The 6,567-nt window shown below is 45.2% G+C and overlaps 1 pseudogene; it reads left to right on the forward strand.

The window, feature by feature from the left end:
- The first annotated feature begins 250 nt into the window (after positions 1-250).
- Positions 251-4,943, forward strand: LOC101569612 (annotated as a pseudogene).
- Positions 4,944-6,567: the final 1,624 nt, after the last annotated feature.

Here is a 6,567-nt window from a genome sequence, read left to right on the forward strand (position 1 = left end):
AGCATGTGTCTTCCAGATGCGGTGTTGGGTCATTCTTTTACAACACTTGCCTTAACCACATACAGGTGGGATTCATTCTTTACTCATTTGTATCATTATCATATTACTTTGCAATTTCAACTTAGTGTCTGTCCTTTGTTTAAGTAGAGAGTAAGAATAAGGGCTAAGACCTAAGCAGAGGCTTGGAGAGAGAAGATACTTTCAGGACTCAAGAGGACATGGTTGAGCTGTTACTTGCCTTCTCAGGAAGATGGGTAGAAGGACTGGCTATGGTTATAGGATGTCTGCATTCCAGGGCCCTCTGCCTACCTCTGGGAGCCTGGGGCTTCCATTCCCTAGAGATGAATAGACAGAGACAAAAGAAGAGGACAGTGTCTTATTGATGCATTCCCTATTGGTGGCAATCAAAGATCCACCTGTTGCCAACCAGCCTAAGAAAAACAAGACCAAGAAGACCCCTGTTAAGGCTATTGCTAAGTCCACACCTGCTTCCCTTCTAGTCCCATCTGTCAGTGAGATTGCCACCAAGCCCAAAATAAATTTGTAGGCTTCAATCCTACCAATCTCCTCCCAGATCAGCCAGGCTTCAGTTACTAGTGAGGTAACCAATATTCAGGCTTCTTCAGGTACTGCTCCACCTAAGAAAACCAACAAGATGAAAAGAATTGCTGCCAAGGTAGTCTTAGTCTCCTAGTGTTGCCTTTCAGACAGTGAGCGTGTCACTGCCCAGGTGAAGTCACCTTTGCAAGCCCCAAACCTCCCAGTTATCTCACAGACTATCCAGGCTCCAAATGCCAATGAGTCAGCCAGTTCCTCAGCCTTTATAGCCTCCACCAAGCCTAAGAAAACTTCCAAGGCTAAGAAGGCTGCTAATAAGGCTCTACATGATGCCACTGAGATCTCACTAGCTATAGCTACCACCCGTACAGCTACCACCCATGATCAATTTACCAATGAGACAGCCAATATCCAGGCCACAGCACCCACTGTCAGAACCGAGAAAGCTTCCAAAGCCAAGAGGACTACTGTTAAGCCTACAAATATTGACGCTGAGCATCTTGAGCCCCCAAATGCCACTGAGACAGCTACCAGGCAGATTGAGACCTCAGCAACAGCTCTGCGGCCCAAAAAATCTAAGGGCAAGAAGGTTGTTAGCAAGTCCCCAAATGCTGTTTTTGAGGTCTCTAAGGCTATACCTGCCTCTCCAGTGGTTAAAAACCAAACACTAGCAGCCAGCCTTCAGGTCAAGAGAGGATCTAGGGCTCAAAAGGCTGTCACAAAGCCTCAGGTAACTGAAAACAAGACCAAAACTGCTGAACAAGGCAAGCAGGCCAAGATGGCCACCTCTCAGACTAGTATAAATGCCCTTGAGACTCGGGTTGCTACTATTGTCCAGGCACTGGCAGATGACTATCTGGCTCAGTTGAGTCTGAAACACACAACTAGGACCTGAGGCAAGAAGAACCAAAAGTCCAAGCATCTGAGTGGTGATGAGAGAAGTGGAATTAATTACAGGAGAATTCCATGGGGCTGAAGGTTTCCACCACTCCGAGATGTGGCCATTTTGTAAGAAAGGGCAAATAAGTTGGTGAAACACCTCTTGATTAAGGACCAAAGATCCCCATCAAGCGCTCAGACATGCTGAAAGATGTCATCCAAGAATATGATGAATATTTCCCAGAGACCATTGAAAAGCAAGCTAAGCTCTGGGGAAGATGTTTCAGATTAATCTAAAAGAAATCAATAAGCAAAGTAGCTTGTATATTCTCATCAGTACTTTGGAATCCTGTGCAAGTGTACTGGAAGTGGCAAAGGATATACCCAAGCTAGTTCTACTCTTGATGATTCTGAGTCATTTTTAAGAATGACAACAAGGCCAGTGAAGAGGTGTCATCTATCATCTGCCATCAGCACTGTCATCTGGGAGGTACTGCACAAGTTGAGGCTGCACCCTGGGGTGAGGCACTCACTGGGGAAGTGAAGAAACTCATCACAAATGAGTTTGTGAAGCAGAAGTACTTGGAGTAGATCACTTGAATATGAGTTCTTTTGGGGCCTGAGCTCATACCAAGAGTCTAGCAAGATAAAAGTCCTCCAGTCTACCTGCAAGGTACAGAAGAAAGACCCCAAGGACTGGGCTACAAAGTATTGGGAAGCAGTGGAGATAGAAGTTCAAGCTGCAGCTGTAGCTGTAGCTGAAGCCAAGGCCAGGGTTGAAGCAAGAGCCCAAATGGGGATTTGAGAGGAAGCTGTGGCTGGGCCCTGGAACTGGAATGACATGGATATTGACTGCCTGACAAGGGAAAAGTTAGGTGATGACACTCAGGCACGGAACAGATCTTCATTTGAAATTGAAGCTAGAGCCCAAGAAAACACAGATGCCACTACCAATGTCAACTTCAACAAGGAACTAGCACCAGGGATATGTTCAGTGATGGTGCTAGTACTAGCATCAATGGTACACCTGGCTCCAGTGGTGGCTTTGGCGGTAGAGATGGTATCACCTTGGGTGATACACCCAGCACTAGTGCAAGCTTTAGCAGTGAGGCCAGCATTAGTTTTGGTAGTGCACCTAGTACCAGTGCCAGCCTCAGCAGTGTAGCCAGCATTAGTTTTGGTAGTGCATCCAGTGCTAGCACTAGTTTCAGTGGTGAAGCCAGCATCAACTTTAGTGGCACTCCCAGTAGCAGTGTCAGTTTCTGTAGTCCAGCCAGCATGACTTTTGGTGGTACACCCAGTACTATTACCAGTTTCAGTGGTGGAGCAAGCATTAGCTTCAGTGGTGCACCCAACACTAGCACTAGTTTCAGCAGTACAGCCAGCATCAGCTTTGGTGGTACAACCAATGCTAACACTAGTTTCAGTGGTGGAGCTAGCATTAGCTTTGGTGGTGCACCCAACATGAGCCCTAATTTCAGTAGTGGATCAAACATTAGCTTTGGTGTTTCACTGAACACTAGAACTAGTTTCAGTAATGGAATGAGCATTCGTTTTGATGGTACACCTTGTACCAGTTCCAGTTTTAGTGCTGGAGCCAGCTTTAGCTTTGGAGACACACTCAACAACACAACAGCTGGCTTCAGTGGTACACATAGCACCAGCATTAGCTTTGATAGTACATCCACCATGAACACTGTCATCAGTGGTACACTTAACACCAGCACTGGCTTTGGAGGCACATTTAACATGAGTGTATGCTTTGGTGGCTCCCCTGCCTCTGGTTCCAGCTTTGGAGGCACACTCAGTATGAGTATCTGCTTTGGTGGGTATTGTAGCACCAGCATACTTAGCACCAGTATCTCCTTTGGTGGTTCTAGTACCACTTCTGACTTTGGTGGCACACTAAGCACTAGCATCTGCTTTGGTGGTTCTCCCAGCACTAGTGCCAGCTTTGGTGGTGCCCTAAATAGCAGTGCTGGCTTTGATGGTGCAATCAGCACCAGTGCTGCCTTTGGTGATGCTGTCAACACCAGTGCCAGAATTGACACTGCATTCAGCAGTGCTGGCTTTGGCAGTGCCATCAGCACTGGGGTCAGCTTTAGTGGTGCATTCAGTAGTAGTGATGGCTTTAGTGGGGCCATCAATACCAGTGCTGACTTTGATGGTGATGTCAGCACTAGTACCGGCTTTGGTAATGCACTCAATAGCAGTGCTAGCTTCGGCAGTGTCATCAGCAACAGTGCCAGCTTTGGTGGTGCACTCAATAGCAGTTCTGGCTTTAGCAGTGCACTTAGTACCAGTACTAGCTTTGGAAATGCTCTCAGCACTAGTGCCAGCTTTGGTGGAGCTCTTAATAGCAGTGCTGGATTTGGTGCAGCAGTCAGCACCACCGCTGGCTTCAGTGGTATACCAAGCACTAACCCTGGCTTTGGCAGTACATTCAGCACCAGTACTGGCTTCAGTGGGGGTACTTAGTACCATGACTGATTTTGGTGATACTTCCAGCAGCAACACTGGCTTTGGTAGTGCTCCCAGCACCAGTGTCAACTTTGATGGTGCTCATAGCACCAGCCTGTGTTTTGGTGGCGCTTCCAGCTTTGGCAGTGCATCTAACACAAACCTATGTTTTAGTGGCTCTCCTGGCACCAGTGCCAATTTTAATGATGGACCAAGCACCAGTGCCGGTTTTAGTTTTGGTAATGGGTTAAGTACCAGTGCTGGATTTGGAGGGGAACTGAGCACCAGTGTTGGCTTTGGTGACTGGAACCAGCACTAGCTTTGACAGTGGCCTAGGCACCAATACTGACTTTAGTGGTGGCCTAGGCAACAGTGCTTGCATTGGTGACAGAATAGGCACTGGTGCTGGCTTTGTTGGTAGAGTAGGCACCAGTATTGGATTTGGTAGTGGACTTGTCACTACTGATGGCTTTGGTTGTAGACTGGATACCAGTGCTGGTTTTGACAGCACACTTGGGACTTGTACAGGCTTTAGTGGCGGCCTCGGCATGAGCGATGGCTTTAGCAGTGGGCTTAATGTCGGCTTTGACAGAGGACTAAATACCATCGTTGGCTTAAGCACTGGTTCTAACCCCAGCACTGGCTTTCCTGGACCAAGTTCTGTTGTTGACTTCAGTGGTGGACCAAGCACCAGTGCTGGCTTCTGCAGTGAACAAAGCACTGGTGGCTATGGTGGTGGACTGAATACTGGAGCTAGCTATGTTGAATCAAGCACTGGAGCTGGCTTTGGTGGAGGACTGAGAACCGGTATTGGCTTCAGCAGTGGACCAAGCAGCAGTGCTGGCTTTGGCAGTGGACTGAACACCAGTGCAGTATTCAGTGGTGGATCAAGTACCAGTTCTGGATTCAGCGGTGGACCAAGAACTGGTGCTGGCTTTGGTGGTGGGACCATTAATCTTGGTACCTGTGGCTTCTCTTACAGATAGTAAGATTTCAGGTTTAATGTTTACAGATATCACTAGTGAATTGCAGCATTCCTTCCCATGGAGCCAATGTTCAGACTTGATATCTGCCCATCCAGCAGTCTGAGCAGCCACTACTGATCAGCTAAGGGTGACACGCTATGAAAAATCTGTTTTCTCTTCTTTCTCTATTGTTTGCTTTTTGTGTGCTGTCATATGTTGGTATCAGAACTACATTAAATCTACAAAATAAAAAGAAGAATAAGGGCTACACATTTCTTTTAGATCATATAAGCTTTCTTGAATACCAGCTATATGAAGAAAGGAATTTTGTCTGTTTTACTATTACCATTTCCTCCAGTGTCTAGTACAATGTCAAACACTGCAGCCACTGAACATTTTTGAGTGAAGATTCAGCCTCACATCCCTCCAATTCCTCACAGTCTTCAACCCATGTCTGCCAATTTGTTGTGTGTGCTGAGTGCATTCTGAAACTGTTGGTAGGATGAATGAACCATTTCAGCTCCTAGTCTTTCATTTTCTTTCCACCATTCTTTCACCTGGACATTTTTATTTCTAAACAACTTAAGTGAAGCTTGATGCTGATGTTTTTGTCAATGCCAGGAAAAAATATATTAGACAAGTATGCAATCTAACTTCATGAATTTCAAAACAGATGACACCCATTTTGATAAATGCATATGATTCTACAGCTGATGAAAAAGAAAAATGAAAATAGGACCAAATTACAGTTTGGTACCCAAGACAATAATCAATCTTTCATCACGTTAATGATCTGTCATGAGACTGTAAAACCACATGAAGACAGGAAACAGGAAAGTCTTCACACTGGCTTTCCAAGGGAGTCAACATAATTTGGTTAACAAGACACACTTATCAGTGAATGAATTATAGCGAAGTATGAACCTGGCAGTTCAATTATAAAATATGTCAAAGCTTTCCAGAAGCGATTACCACCATAACACTGAATAAGGCTACCATGAGCAGAACAAACTAATTGGTAGAGTTAAGTCTATTTTTAAATGTCAAACAACATCTTGTTCCTCTTATAGTGCTGTTCTTCAGCCACTAACCTGGAATATTAACTATCTATGGGCTTCTTATTCTCACCATCATAATCAAGCTACATTTTTAAAATAACATTGTTATGGAGGGTGAAGCAAGTTCTAGCCCTGCCTCCTAAAGAGCATTGGCGGTGAAGAGCTGGAGGACACAGAAATGTCCTGCATTACCACAAGCAATTCAATTATTTCTTTTATCTATGAGTTGAGCCTGGGTTCCCACATCCTCATATGTCACTCCGAACTTCAAATTCTTCTCCTGCCCCTCAAGTTCTCTCTATCTCAGTCTCTCTCTTGCTCTCTTTCTCTTGCATGAATCAGTTATTTGTTCACCTAACTCTTTACTTAAAAACAAAAAGCCTTTTCTACAGTGCAGGCTTCATGAAAGCTTGGGCAATGTGAATTCACACACTTGCGAGTCTCCATGATCACTTTGCTCACTACCATGATCAATCTCTTTCCCTAAACACACTTGTATGGATACAATCCAGATTCCTATCTGTACTTTCATGAATTCTGCTAGATACAAGCCATGAATTATAGGGTATAGAGGAGACAATCCAGAACCCTAAAGCAAGGAAGTGGGGAAAGTGAGCCTAGGAAAGAAAGCTCAATTAAAGGGTCAT

This window comes from Octodon degus, unplaced genomic scaffold (assembly GCF_000260255.1).
Source record: "Octodon degus isolate 3935 unplaced genomic scaffold, OctDeg1.0 scaffold00377, whole genome shotgun sequence".
Classification (NCBI taxonomy): Eukaryota; Metazoa; Chordata; class Mammalia; order Rodentia; family Octodontidae; genus Octodon; species Octodon degus.